This window comes from Rattus norvegicus, chromosome 2, assembly GCF_036323735.1.
Source record: "Rattus norvegicus strain BN/NHsdMcwi chromosome 2, GRCr8, whole genome shotgun sequence".
In the NCBI taxonomy this organism is placed as follows: domain Eukaryota; kingdom Metazoa; phylum Chordata; class Mammalia; order Rodentia; family Muridae; genus Rattus; species Rattus norvegicus.
The window spans coordinates 251598619-251614888 of record NC_086020.1 but is presented as its reverse complement, the minus strand read 5'-3'; the positions used below and the strand labels follow the sequence as shown (position 1 = coordinate 251614888).

Sequence of the window (16270 nt, the reverse complement as noted above, 5' to 3'; positions counted from 1 at the left end):
TTTTCTCTTCTTTTTTTTCTTTTCTCCCCCAACCCCCTGACAAAGTCTCTGTGTAGCTTTGGCTGTCCTGGAATTTGCTCTGTTGACTACAGCCTCAAAGTGATCTACCTGCCTCTGCCTTCCAGTTCTGAGATCAAGGGCATGCACCACTACTGTCCTGCCGTAATTAATTGGACTGCTGCAATCTCTGAAACTTTGGTGTTAAACTGTCGATGTCATTCATTCACAGCTTTGTGTCACAGAGAAATATTTTTCGTAAGAGTAAGTTAAACTTTGCATCCAGCTTTTGATAGTCATGGACTGTATGCTGCTCTGTGGATATTTATGTTTGTTGCCATGGGGTTGCATGTCTGTGTATATTTGTGTGCTGCTATGTAGGAGATGTAGGTTATCATGTGAATACACTTGCGTGTTAACATATGAGTTGCATGTGCTAACCTGTTAGGTGCATGTAAACCTGTTGCCATACACACGTGAGCACTAGCTAATTTTCTAGTGGCCGTGATAATATCCTAGATAAAAGCAAGGAAGTAAGAGCTATTTCAGCTTACAGTCTTAGTGTAGTCAGTCCATCATGGTGTCAGGAGTTTGAGGTTTCTGTTTACTTTGTGTCCACAGTCAGGGAGCAGAGAGAGATGATGAACTCTGCTGTTACGATTATTCTTTCCTTTTCCTGAAACTGAGGAGGAATAGCCCACAGAATGATGTCAGCCACACCTACACTAGGTATTCCTACTTTAATTAACCTGAGATAATCTCTCACAGATGTGCCCAGAGACTTATTTTCAAATTGGTTCTAAATCCTGTCAAATGGAACAGCTCAGTTAGTTCACCTTTACAGCATACACCTGTGTGTGGACCTGATGCGTGCGTGTGTATTCCTGCATGTTGCCATGCATGTGTATGTGGGGTGTGTGCATCTGTTTTGCCATATTCATCTGTAAATTGCCATGTGGATACATCTGTGTGTTCTTATGTGGAGTATATTTGCTATTGTGTTTGCTGTCTATTACTATGTGTGTGAACTGTGTCTGTATTGCTATATAGGATGCATGTAGCTTTGTAGTTAACATGTATGTATGCCCATCTTTGTGTTGAGTTATGTGTCTGTGTTGCTTTGTATGTGCATCTGTATTGCATGTGGGTGAGCGTGTACACTTGGGAACTAATATATAGGCATATGTGTGAGTCTGTGTGTGACCATGTGGAATATATGTAAAAACCCACGTATTTGTCTGCCTCTCAGTATTGGGATTAAAAAAGTGTGACACTATACCCAGCTGTATGTTATGTGTTTCTATGAATTAATTGTTGTTTGAATGGTGTGTCTGTCTGTCTGTCTGTCTGTCTGTCTGTCTGTCTGTCTGTACCTGTTTGTTGCTATTTGAAATGTGTGGACATCTATGTGTTGCTTTGTGAATGCATGTGTGTCTGTGCTGTTATGTGAATGTATATGCTTTCCTGTTTGTGTATATTTGCATCTGTATGTTGTATACATGGTGTGTGTTGATGGCTACTGTTTGGGTGAATGTGAGAACAAGTTGGAATAAGCAGCGTATTTGTTTATATGTCTTGGTAGTAGTCATTTAGTGTAGATGACTTCTTGCTTTATTCAATAAATAGGTTTCCTAGAACAGACATTAATGTGATTATTCATTGAAAGTAGGTTTCAAGAATTAGTATAAAAAATGAATTGCATCTCACTAAGTATATACCCCATTCTGCTCGAAAGGGCACAGCTAAGGTAATTCTAAAGTCCTGTCTTAGTTCTTGTCTCTACAGATGCACTTTTACTTTGAAGTAACTGTTCCTTAATTGTGAAGTAATAATTTGTTCAGTAATCTGGTAAGATTTAATTAGCACGGTTGAAATGCATGATAATTTCATCCTTAAAGTAAACGCAGTGTTAACACATGTCTGAACATTATAGCTACAGAAACTGAGTTAATTCCTAAATGCTAAATCAGTTTAACACAAGTATTTGCATTTTCTGTAGCTGAACTCCTTGAGCTGTCGTTCAGAGACAGTTTTCAGACTTAAATGTTGGCTAAGAGCAACAGCAGTGTTTTCAGGGATTTATCTTGGTTGGCTGATGCACAGGTTTGGTTCAGAGTTATTAACAGTCTGGAACATTATGATTCAACCAAATAATGATATCCATCTACTTAAGCTGTACAGTCTACTGATGTATTTCTTTTTAATGGAAATTAAGGGTTTTGAATTTAGCAAAGGTCAAGAAGAATGTCTCAGAGAACTATATTAAAAATCCAACTGCTATGGTTGAGGCAGAAGGATTTTCATGAGTTCAAGGCCAGCCTAGGTTAAGACAGTTTAAAGCCAACTTCTTATCTTAGATAGGATCCTATTATGCCAACCAAGAGCTTTGGGGACGTTTGAACAAAAGTTACAGATGTGTCAATAACATACACATCTAGTCTTTGTCAGTTCAGATACTAAATTTCCCTTTCTTATGCTTTCTTCCATCCTGCTTAGGCTGTCTGGCACTGAAAACCTAAGCACACACCAAGTATTGTATGAGTTTCCACTAGGTACACACTTTAGTTGTAAATATTTGTGGGTAGGAGGACCTGTCTTTCTACATTGAACAGGTTGGCACCAGCCTCCTGAGTGCTGGAATTATGGTCCTGTATCATTATACTTGGCCTATCTTCCAGGCAATGAAGGTTTTTCCTACGTTCCAAGGTGAAGTAGATACTGAGGTTCTTACTAACATAGTTCACATGAAAGCCTGGCATTATTTATCTATTGTTTCTGTTATCTATTTTAAATCAGTCTGTTTATCATTCCTTTACTATGAGCTGATATTTCTAGTAGCTTAAAATGATTTTGTAGAACAAGATGGAGTGTCCTAGGTAAATAAGTTATTTATATTTTTAAAAGTATAGCAATGGTTGAGTTTAAGTTTTTAACTGCAATTATTCAAAGGTTAACTCAACCTCCTTTTTTAGAGTCATAAAAGAAAGTATCTGTGCATTGTTATTTTCTTGTTTTTATTGCTAAGTGCTCTTGGAAAAATAAATATTTCTGAAGTTGTTGACTTTCACTCAGAATCATTATATTTTTCAAATTTCAAAGTTTTGATTATTATTGTATTATATATAATTATCCATGCAAACTAATTTGTTCCCCTTATTTCTTCCACTCAGCCCAAGCAGATTAATCTTCAAATATCATTTTGATTGAAGGCAGGTATTCCTGGTCTAAGTTAGGGAAAGGCTATTTTGACCTGGTAACTAAGACTTCAAAATTTTCTCTGGGAGAAGTGGAGCTCCTCTATTCCCATTCAGACAAACCTCTGGAGGCCACTAATTCTCCCAGAAGATCTCCTGTCTGCCTTGTGACTGGGTACAGGCGGAGATAGGGAGATGAGGGAGAGGGAGAGAAGGAGGTAGGGACAGGAGGGAAGGGAAGGAGAGAGGGAGAGAGATCATGAAAGGAGAGTGTTCCTTAAGGAGAAGAAAGTCTCTAAATAAAAATTATTCATTCTTTGTACGTCTCTTATGCCTTTAGCAGGAACAACAAAGTAGAAACCAAGATAATTGTGGGAATGTGTCCTTGGCTAGAGAAACAAAGGGCTAAAACAGACAAAGGTAGGAGTGATCCTGTAAAATGTTCCTTCTAATGACAAGTGTATGGTGGCACATGGCTTCCATAGTAGCACTGAGAGGCTGAGGAAGATGGATTTCTAAGTTCCAGGCCAGCCAGAACTACATAGCAAGAACTGTCTGAATCAATCAACCAACTAATTAAAAGTATTCTTTCTAGTTTTCCAAATTCTAGCATGGGCATCTGTAGGCAAGGTGCCTGCTTATACCCTTCTAACCTGGTGGTGTCCTTGCTTTCTGAACTCACACTTCCTGTATTTTAAGAGTATGTTCCAGGTTGGGGGACGGGTATGCCCTGTAAGCCATTCCAGATTTCTTTTACAGCTAAAAGTCTTTATTCAAACAACTTTCTATCAGGATGTGGCTGTCTATCAAATGCTCAACTTCCCATAATATTGTCCCCATCTTTAGTTATATACTTCTGGGTAGTTGCAAAGGGATGCTTTGTCACTTGTTCTAAAACAAAAGAAATAGAGTTCAAAATGGAAACTATTTGTCAATTCAATAGTGACAAATATTTTGTTTTTATTTTAACTTTTCTAAATGGCAGTTAACTCTTGTATCTCTCCCTGTCCATCTTTAAATTGCAAGTTTTAGAAGGAATAGGGCCAATGATTTGACATTGACTCAACTTTGTGTAGGAAAATTATAGTTGTTGGGTACATAGTAACCTGTTAACCAAGGTATCCTTTGGGATAGTAATAGGAAGCTGACTGGAGCCAATGAATGTTCTCCTAGAAGAAATACAGGTTTACTCTATTGGATTACATTTTTATTCAGTTAAGTTGGTGTTGATAACTGAAATTTTATTTAAATTGGATATTTTATTTATTTACATTTCAAATGTTATACCCTTCCTGGTTTCCCCTCCGGAAACCCCCTATCCAATCTCCCTACTCAGGGTGCTCCCCCACCCACCCACTCACTCCCACCTCACAGCCCTGGCATTCCCCTACCCTGGGGCATCAAGCCTTCACAAGACCAAGGGCCTCTCCTTCCACTGATGTCAGATAAGGCCATTCTCTGCTACATATGTAGCTGGAGCCATGGGTCCTTCCATGTTTACTCTTTGGTTGACGGTTTAGTCCCTGGGAGCTCTGGTTGGGTCTGGTTGGTTGATATTGTTGTTATTCCTATGGGGTTGTAAACACTTTCAGCTCCTTCAGTCCTTTCCCTAACTCTTTCTTTGGGGTTCCCATGCTCAGTCCAATGGTTGGCTGTGAGCATCCACATCTGTATTTGTCAGGCTCGGCAGAGCCTCTCAGTAGACAGCTAAATCAGGCTTCTCTCAGCAAGCACTTCTTGGCATCAGCAATAGTGTCTGGCTTTCTTGTCTGCATATGGGATAGATCCTCAAGTGGGTCAATCTCTGGATGGACTTTCCTTCAGTCTCTGTTCCACACTTTGTCTCCATATTTCCTTTAGACAGGAGCAATTCTGCATTAAAAATCTGAGATGAGTGGGTGGTCCCATCCCCCAACCAAAGGACTTGCCTAATTTCTGGATATGGTTTCTACAGGTTCTCCCTCCACTTCATTGGGCATTTCAGCTAATGTCGTCCCCACTGGGTCCTGGGAGCCTCTTGATTTCCTGGCATCTGGGACTTGCTGGTGACGATGCCCAGTTCCCCATACCCCATTGCTACACACCTCTGTTCAAATTCCTGACTCTTTGTATATCACCATCGTGCTTCCTTCCATACCTGATCCTGCCCCTCCTCTTTTCCTCCCAAGTCTCTCCCACCGTACATTGGCTTTTTAATTATGGAGTTCCTATTGAAAAGAGGAAGATTGTTGGTTTTCTCTAAGTAGAAACAACAAGCAGTAACTAGTAACCATGGTAGTGAAAGCACATTTAACCTTGACCTTAAATGCAATCACCAGAAAAGGAATAGTTAGCATGGTTAGGTGTCTAACTAAAGTAGAAAAGGTGTATCTCATGCAGAGAAGAAAAGGAAAATAGCAGATTTTCAATTATGTGACACACTATCATAAAAAAACACAGTAAATACATGTTCTAGATTCTTCCAAATGGAAAAATCCAGGATTTACATGTAGATATTAAATGTGATCACCGAAGCACTTTCCACAGAGGGTTAAGAAAGAATGTCCATCTATAGAAGTGTGTAAACTGGATTAAATAATTAAATGTTCTGAAACTTAAAGAGCAACATGTCACTGAAATAAAAATCTCTTGCTCCAAATAATTAGCAAAATGTGGATTTCCTGTTGAAAATGCTAAGGGAAAGTGAAGGCTAGAAATTTTTACTGAGAAGAAAATACCAGCAGTTGCTCCTGAGAAAAAAGGAAAACTTTAGCCTAGAAGGGAAACACTTTCAAATAAATGACACTTAGATGTCTAGGATTTATGGCCACTTTATTATTGGGTTTGAGACTATGTTTCACTTTTGAAAGATAAGTAGGGAATAGCTAGATAACAATAAATAAGCAGGCCCTTTGTTTAACACTACTGCTGCCTTTGTTTTCATCACTCACTTCTTCAGTATCAACAATTCATTATAAAACATCTCACCACTAGACTGATGGATTGAATGGATACAGCAGGGATAAATTCAAAGTGCTTTCTTATAAACCACCCACACTGTAAATTTCCAAGCTTGTCCTCACAAGTACCAGGAAATTAATCTGTAGCAAGGCATATAGCCTCCCTTGTAAAAAGATACAGGTTCAAGCGCAAGGCCATGGGTTCGGTCCTCAGCTCCGAAAAAACAAAAACAAAAACAGACAAACAACAAAAAAAAGATACAGGTTGAAAGAATAACAAGTTTTCCTAAAAAAACAACAACAAAACTATACAGATTCACCTTTCCCTAGGAAATAGGAAGAATTCAAAGAGAATCTCCCTTTTTTCTTTTCTTTTCTTTCTTTTTTTTAAGATTTATTTATTTCACAAGTGTGAGTACACTGTCGCTGTCTTCAGACACACCAGAAGGGGACACTGGATCCCAGTACAGATGGTTTTGAGCCACCCTGTGGTTGCTGGGAATTGAACTCAGAACCTCTGGAAGAGCAGTCAGTGCTCTTAACCACTGGGCCATCTCTCCAGTCCCTCCTTTATTTCTTTATGTGTAGGGTTCTCAAGAGTAGTTTCTGTCTTTCACAACGCTGATTAAATGAGCACTAAAGATTATTATCCTTTGATTTCTAACAAAGGAATCTCCAAAAGATAAAGCAAGTTTTCCAAATTTATCTAGTAAATGAGATAATTTGACTCTCTATTCTGTACTTATTTTAAAGGCTTGGTTCAAAGTGACTCAAGTCTGATAAATTCATCAAACTCCAAAGTCTTACAAATCTCTTTCCTATTTTTTCACCACCATTAAATGTTTACCATCTAAATAAAACCTTTGGCAAAGCCAGTACCTTAGCTAGCATGACTTGATTCTGCCAGGCTTTGTCTGGGAAAATTTGAACCATTCGATTATACATTTCGTAGTTGGCTTCACTCAGCCGAGACAGTGAACCAAACAGTGGTGGTTTTTAAGAAGTGCTTCTCCATTCTGATTGATTACAAAGGAATCATGATTAACGAAGTTCTCTTTGTGTCCAAGCTCCATTCTGAGAGACAGAGAAAGAGCACACACACACACCCCCAACTTCTTTTTGATTACTGAGTCCTTTCCTACTTGTGTTATCACCCACACAATCTGTTCACAACCCACACAAACAATCTTGCCAGTCTGTGAGAGTTCGTAAAACATTTATGTGGTCAAAGCAGACAGAACTAGCAGAACCTCATCTTAACAAAGGATGATCAGACATTCAGTAGAAGAATTCACCAAGGGAAATACAGACAGAGGCCCTAAGCTGAATGGATTTGCCCACAATGGTTAACACAATGCCAGTCCTTACAGGGACTTGTCAACTTTCTGGTCAATTTGCAGCTTCCTCCAGCTTTTGCCCTCCAAACTCTGTTTCTTTTATTGTATTTTTTATTGTTGTTGCTTTGGCCTTTTTGTGAAACAGAGTTTTTCTGTGTAGCCCTGACTGTACTGGAACTAGCTCTGTAGAACAGGCTGGCCTCAAACCCAGAGATGATCTTGCCCCTGCTCTCTACCTGGTACCCCCCCGTGCTGGGAATAAAAGCGTGTGCCACCTGCCACTACTGGTTAGAAGAAAAATTTTTTTAAAGAAATACAACGAACAAGTAAAAGAGTCCAAATCAATGACTTAAAGACACCAGTTTTTCTAGAACTTAAAATGTAAAACCAAGTCAGCCAAAGAATCTAGTTCCCAATCAACAGTTCAAAGGGATTGAACTAATGAATATAAAACACTTAGCAGACTGCCTAGAGTATAATGGTGCTCAGATAATAACCTGTTTATATTATACGTTGCTGTGCCCTTCTAACCCTCAGCCTTTCTACTAACCTGAAATATTTACCTTACCTGTACTTTGATTCAATGTTAAAATCAGATACTTCACATACATTGTCTTCTTTCACAAGTCTAGATCTTGAAGTTGACAATCACTTGATTCATTATGTAAGATCAGCTCAGTAGTTTTCTACCAAGTTCATTCTCTCCTTATCTCCTTATGAGATGATCCTGTCCTGTGACCTATATTTTCCAGAATTTTGTGTAGTGGAAAATATGCCTTAATTGTCATCTACAACAAACCTCTGATAAGTGTTTAAGAACACTGGTTGCTCTTCCAAAAGACCTGGGTTCTATTTCCAGTGCCCACATGGCAGCTTACAACTTATAACTCCAGTTCCAGGCAATCCCTGACCCTTCTCTGTCCTCCATGGATACCAGACATGCACACAATGCACAGACAAACATGCAACCCAAATACCTATACACATAAAATAAAAGTAAATCTTAAAATAAATATCTGATTCACAGATAAACAAAAGACTCAAGATATGCCCTACTTTAATCTAAAAATTTAATTTGATTTAATTTAAAGAAAGAAAGAAAGAAAATTATGGGTGGGTGGAAAGACTGATGAACATATTTAGCTTTGAGGAAAAGCATGTCCCTATTTTAATTGTCAAAGGAAATGTTTCCAAGTAGAGACAGAAGAAGTATGAAGGACTGGATGTCCAGAGAGACAAATGACACTCAAGGCAGACTTCTTTATACTAGACACAGGATTTTTCGATTAAGTTAATTATTAATTTAGAATGCTGAATGATATAAATCTTGTCTTCATTTATGTATATCAAATTGTATTCCAATTAATCAACCAATTTTTGACAATCTATACCAGACTTCAATTATTCAAAAATATATTTAATTTTATATAAAATATGCTTAGAGCTCTTGGTCTATTGCAGCTAACTTTGGCCTTATCAGAAACTTGTTTTATTGGTCTTGTCTTTCTAATCAAATTGAAGTTGCTCAAAGTCAAGATCTAGGTATGTATACTCTTCTGTAACCCAGAGCTAATACAGTTAGAAAACTGTAGTAACATGTGCTGAGTTGCTGCTTATTCTGCCTCATATTCTCTAGAAACTTCCAATGAGTCATCATATACACTAAGGAAATTTCCAACTATCCCTTGAGATACTATTCTGCTTGTACAATCCTTAAAAATTCTCTTCAATAAATTCATTTCAGAAGCTTGGACACCCTGTGGTCACTTATCTTTCATATGCATGCAACTCAGAGCATATGGTACAATGAACTTTGTCTCAAAATCGGAAATTCAGTCAAATCCTAAGAATTATCACTATCTCAGTGTTCAACAGTGATAACTAAACACATGCATTCAGTTTTAAATAGTGTTTTTCCTTCCTTCCTTCCTTCCTTCCTTCCTTCCTTCCTTCCTTCTCTCCTTCCTTCCTTCCTTCTCTCCTTCCTTCCTTCCTTCCTTCCTTCCTTCCTTCCTTCCTTCCTTCCTTCCTTCCTTCTCTTTCTTTCTTTTGAGACAGGGTTTCTCTACATAACTCTGACTGTCTTGGAATTGGCTTCTCTCTATTGACTCTATGTCTTGTCAAGTACAAAGTTGAAGTTAGGGGACTAGAGAGATGGCTCAGAAGTTAAGAGCACTGACTGCTCTTCCAAAGATCATGAGTTCAATTCCCAGTAACCATATGGTGACTTACAACCATTTGTAATGGGATCAGCTACAGTGTACTCATGTAAAAGAAATAATAAATAAATAAATCTTTAAAAAAAGAAAGAATGAATGAAAGTTGAAGATAACTAAGCTACCTCTAAAAAACAAAACAAGAACAAAAACCATGAAACTAAACAAAACTTCCAGTGAATTCTTCCTTTTCCGAATCTTCAACACTTTCATTCCCGAAATGATCAACTGAAAACACAACACTGAAGGAAAGAAGCAAAACAAGTCACTAAATAGGAAGCTTACAAAAACAGTCAACCAAAGGATCGTAAAGGAAAAGAGTAAGATATGCTCGGCACATTAACAAAGACTTTAAAAATTTAAGCAATGCCCAATATTAGACAACAAACATGGAGTTGTGCATGCCTAGACTTAGCTAATGGGTTATGTGGTGGTCATTTCTTATACAAAATAAATAAATAAATCTTTAAAAGTAAATCCACAGAATTGAAACTGCTAATTAAACAATAAGATGCAAATAATAATTCAACTATAAAGATTTTCAAAATACTCTATAATAGCTTCTCTTCTCAAAATATTGTGAACTTAAGTCAAAGGACACTGAATAATTTAATTGTGATGCTTTGTGATACATCACACTTTCACCCAAGTGGCTATCTATTGGCATTACACACATAAGAAAAACACATCACAAAAGAGTTCATATCACGTGACGAAACTTCAACAAAACCTAGTCAACTGGCTTTTCCCGTATCTTTTAAAGGATTTGTTTACTTTATACACACACACACACACACACACACACACACACACACACACACACACACACATACACTGTAGCTGTCTTCAGGCACACCAGAAGAGGACATCAGATCCCATTACAGATGGTTGTGAACCACTATGTAGTTGCTGGGAATTGAACTCAGCACCTCTGGAGGAGTAGTCAGTGCTCTTAATCACTGAGCCATCTCCCCAGCCCTTTCCCCCATATCTTGAGATTGTTTTCTGACTCCTCTAAAATTTACCAGAGTATCAAAAGAACTTGAGAGAAAGAGAAAAACATCTGACAGTTTGAACAGACAATAATTTACCAAAACAATACTTAAAGAGACGTCCAACAATTATTCACTGGAGCAACTATAAGTTATATGAAGAAAGATGAAGAAAATTGACTACAGACAACATTCACTTCTAAAGGAGAGCTCAAAAAATAATAGATGTATAAGTATTTCAACAGCAATCTACATTTAAAAAAAAAAACAACTGTGCCTTTCTACTCTTTTATCTTTTACCATGTAGTCAATAAAATTCCAAATTTCCAAGTTTTAATCACCACAAATTTAACACCTTACCAAACAAAACATTCCATAAACATAGTTCTTTTCTCAGATCCCATGACTTTAAATGTGAAGCTCCCTGGTGGACTGGCCTATCCTGGGCTGTTGGCAAGATCAAATAAGGTGGATTTCTACAAAAGCACTTTGAAGAAGGATAAAAGCTCTTTACAATTGTGAGGTATCAGGAATATCAAATGCATTACCTAGATTTAACATATACTCCATGAAGCATGATAAAGGTCATGGCAAACCTTTTGGTCCTGCACAACCTCCATGTTTTTTCCTGCTTTTGTTTCTGAAAAACAGATATTTACTTTTAACCTTTCCTTCTAGTGTAGGGGCAGACTCTTTAAATTATCTGGCATTATTATAAAAAACATGGTTCTATACTTTTAAACAGGTAAATAACAAAGTGAATACCAAAGAAAAATTTAAAATAATGATATGCCTGGGAAAGGCACCTAAAAAGGGCAAAAGGCTATGCCACAAACAAGTACAGGGCTAATGGTTTCCACATTATCTCATTAAAGTTAGGACAACTATTAATTACAGAAGACATAAATTTTTGAATTTGTGAATTCTTTAGAATAATATTAACTATATTTTACAGGACTCCAATACCTTCACATTTGAAGAACTACTACTTTTTTTTTAAAAAGCTGTTTTTTTTGGTAGGACTGTGCATTGAAACCACAGATTTATATAGTAATTTTTCTACAGTGAACTAATTTTTGTGAATGCAAAATTTAAGAAAACATAGAGAGGCAGATAATTAGTATACTAGAACTTTTAAGTACATTTTGTCTTAAATCCCTCCCCCAAATCTACTCCCCTCTCTCCCCGAGAGGATATTTACAATCTTCCATGACACATGCTCTGTACCTTCTTGGTTCAAGGAAAACACACCTACAGCATTTCAAATTAACTACTGACCCTTACTCTCACACTATAAACAAACCCTTTTCAGAATCTCAATTGCATTGTGTCCACATTGGTTAAAGCTGGAAGCCTGGTGACCTCATGTGGTGTTAGCTTCTCCCATGCACCAACAGCATCCGCCTTTCTACTCAATTACCCTCTTTGGTGCCAGAGGATTGCTACCCAATGAACATACACAATAGGCTTCTGCTTCATTACACTAACCAACAGCAGGATAGAAATAAGCAGAAGAGGAATAAACAAGCTAATTTATCATGAGGCCAGAGCAAGTGTTCACCAGTCTAGCCATGGAAAAGTTGAGTGGTTAACAGGCATCTCTGCAGTCTGAGAAGATGTTTATGATCTTACAGATTATAGAACAGCTGCAACAGAACCTCAATGATTAAAGAATTTTTCGAATTAGCAGATGTGGTACAAGCACACAAGAAACCCTACCTTAGAAACTCTTAAGTTCCTATATAAAAATCTACTTGATAGTTATTAGAAAACATAGCCTACTATTTCAGATAATGGGGACTGACATCCTGATAATTTGCCCCAAGTGCTCAACCTGACTGTGGGGCTTCTGTTATTCATCATGAAGGAGGTGGCCAGGAGGGACCCAAGCTCTTTGTGAGGAGGATCTGGTGCCCCCTTCATTAGGCAAGGGCACAGCGGTTGATTAAATTAACAACTTCGGAGGGCTTCAGTCCCAGTTCCCAGACATTAGCACCATCATCCAGAACAAATTAAAGTCTCACAGCAATTAAGCTGATTTTGAAAATGAATTTCCCATGGTTCAATGGCTCAATAGCAATCTTGAGTTAAGTAGTAGAACAGAGCTTGAAGGAAAGAGGAGGAATTGCTAAATTTCTAAAGTAAATGTGCAGCTGGCAGAAAGAAAACAGAAAGCCTCTGTTAAGTGTCTCTACTTAGACTGAATTTTAGACAACAGAGGTGAAAAAGTTTAAACAAAACTGTTGCATTAAAATGATGAGTTTCAGATTTATTTTTCTATTTTTATTACTTTTAATTTCTTTAATGTTATTATATTCTTAATAAAAAAATTAAATAGGAGACAGAAAATTTATTTCTTTTCACCAGTTACAACACTATAGGACCATCCAAATCTCAGAGATATTTACAGCAGCTTCCCCAGGAAACTGGGTGGGAAGGATTGACTATCAATAACATAGTCATTATTTAATTTTAAGGATTTACTACTCGATCGACCCTATACTGAAGTCTTTTTAATCTTTCAGCAATCTCATAAAAATAAGCCTGCTTAGTCCTGCTTTTCCCTCTTCAAAAAATACTTTCAACCTCTGACTAAGTAGTTATTCAAGGTTGCATAGCCAGCACATAGTGGAACAAGGACTTGAACCCACGCTTTCTGGATTATAGCTCACCAGTAGAGTGCTTGCTTGGCATACCCAGAGATTCTGTTCAATTCCCAGAACTACAAATAAATAAGTTTAAAATTTAAATTCTGTTTTAAATCTTATCTGTCAGTCTAACAGAACAACCATATGTCTGCAAAAGTCTTAGAAAAGTAGAAAAACAAATTCCCACTTTTAAGAGTTTGTAGTCAAACCATGGGGCTTCTAAAATAAGTCCCTTCAGAACAGCCCTGCTGAAGCAGAAGAAATCTATTTATGTTGTTCCACTATCATTCAGCATCTCTGATTAGTCAAACTTTGGAAATATATTCACCAGAGCATATCCCTTTTATACTTAATTGTTAAGCAGGGATAAGCAACCTCATTCATTATTTGTGTTTATGACCAATGAAAGATAAAAACACATAAACAACAGGGGATGATTACAAACAGTGACCAAAAAGCTTGGTTCAACCCATGTTGAAGAGAAGGTCCCTTTTCAACTCCTAAAATAGTACAAATTTATACATGCACAAGAATACATACCATGAAGATATGCATGAACTTTTGTTAACATGCTCAAGAGAAAAATAATGGCCTTATCTTTGTCTAAACAATGAAAGTGTAGCCTGGAATACAATACTAGAAAGTAAAGGGAAGACCTTGAAGATGTGCATTTTTGGTATTTTTGCAATAAGTCCAAAGAGCAAGGCATTATCTATGCATTTCTTCAACCATATTCCTAGTACTCATATTGTACTTGTCTGTGGTGACAACTACACATCAAGATAGAGCTTAAAGTTTTATATGGTTTATTTTATATATTTTCTTATAATTTATATTATTCTTATTTTAAAATTCATTTGCTGCTAGAGATGTACACTGGTAGAGTACTCACCTAGCATACACATGCCTCTAGTTCCACCACGAACAAAATCTGGTAATACAGCTATACAGTTCTAATTAATACTCCAATAGCTGATGTTACGTTCATAAAAGATCATCTTTTCCTCTCAAATTCGATGTTCAAAAGTCTCTATCACATATTGTGACTTTAGAAGAGGAAAAATGCCATAATGGATGATGACTTCAGTTTTATACTATAAAACAGAAGAGCAGCTAAGACTTGTGTTGTTAACAAACACATATGGAACATGCAAATAAAATTTCATTAAAAGTTTTGTTACCTAGGCTTTCTTAGGCTACGAACAGCCATGTATACTGGCCCAGGATTTTAGATTTTGAGGGCAGTGCTGGTAATTTAACTCATGGACTTGTCTGAACTATATATATCCTCAACCCAAAGCCAGAATATTAAAAAGAAAAAATTAGGAGTAAAAAAAGTAACAGCCTGTGAAAGCTATTAAAATCTAAACCAAAAGATAAATGAACTACTGTGAGTACCAAATATGTGAACGCCATACTTCTTGAACTATTAGTGAGCAGGGCCTATGCCAGTAGGAAGATCATAAATCAGTATGGCTAGGTTTCTAGTAATACATAACCAACTGAGAAGCAAAAAGCAAAAAAATAATGAAACACAGGATGAATACAAATGTATACATGTGTGTGCACTAAGCAGTTACTTAGTGGTAACTTCTAATCCAGAAAAATGGCTCTCATAAAGTAATCAATGACTATTAGCAGTCACACTTCAAACAAATGCACGTTATATTATCACTTAAATTCCTATAAATTCTTTAGGGGTAAGAAAACTGAGACTTTACAATACATTAAAGTTTTGTCTAGGCTTCAAAGGAAGTCTGATAACAAATTGATATATTAAATCACTACTATTTGTTGATAGAATGAAATTTCTACAACTAGAAAAAGTTTGAACAGAAAGATTAGTGCATTTTCTTTTATTTTCTCATACATATTAGGCAAGTGTTCTATTATAATTGAGCTCTAATTCCAGTCTTCTTTTTACTTACTTGAGACAGGGTCCCACTAAGTTGCTGAAGCTGGCCTTGAAGTCACTCCCCAAGTTACAGTGATCCTTCTGCTTTAGCCTCCTGAGTGTTGAGATAAAGGCCTTTATAACCCGGGTTTTTAGTAAATAAAAAGCCATCATACAAGAAACCTTTTGCTACCGTTCTGTTGTTTTATGAGTAATTATTTCTCAAGAATCCTGAAATACACTCAAGTAATCAGCAAGTACCTTTCAAAATTTTTAACAGCTCAATTAGTGTGGTGAGTTAATGATTTTCTAGACAAAGCTGGGATAAGTCCTTCTTTATAAATTACTGTCTCATAGATATGCTAACCCTGGTTTTAATAAAAATTTCAGTCATACTCATCCTTCTCCTAAAATACATTATTTGAATGAGTGAAATAAACAAAGAAAGCAATGGAGAAATTTTTTGTTATCTGCAAAAAGAAGGGAAAGAAGAAAGGGAAACGAATGCTGATTAAAAGATAACACTGCTCCTTCAGCTTAAAAAAATCAACAAATTATCTTTTTTTCTTTCTTTTCATTGGTTATTACATAGAAAGATTGTGTTCTCTTAGAGCGAAAATCTGTTCTCCTGAGCATGTATTAAAGGCTGGTGAGCTATATGAAGCCAGAATTTAAAACAAACACAAAGATATCTCAGGTCTCACAGTTTTCTGTTGCAGCTATTCCTGACCTCCAACAACATGAAGAATCTGATCATTTGCAAGTAGAGACTTGTTCTGTAAATGATAGCTTGTTCATAGCCTTCTCAAGAATTTTATCTGTAACTGCTTAGCTTAGGAATGCAAAGCTAAAGCGGGATTCTGGTTCGCACAGGACAGAACCAGACAGAGCAAAGAAAGGAATGTGGGTGTGTCTTTCTCCTTAGGGGCATTCTACTCAGGGCAAGTTACAGCCTAATGGACAATGTAAAATGTGTTGAGAAGCAGATTAAAAAGAAACTAGACCTCAAGAATGCATCCGTGCCTTCAGTGAAGTCTGGGTTTAACAAAGTTA

The 16270-nt window shown here is 36.9% G+C and overlaps 1 protein-coding gene across 4 annotated transcripts in view; it reads right to left on the bottom strand.

Annotated features, from left to right (window-relative positions):
* Positions 1 to 16270, bottom strand: part of Wls (Wnt ligand secretion mediator) — a 115339-nt gene that overhangs the window by 91103 nt on the left and 7966 nt on the right. Inside the window, exon 2 of one of the 4 annotated variants that reach the window (XM_039102737.2) lies at positions 15252 to 15332. The gene's annotated coding sequence lies outside the window, so the exon portion shown is untranslated. 4 annotated transcript variants of the gene reach the window in all.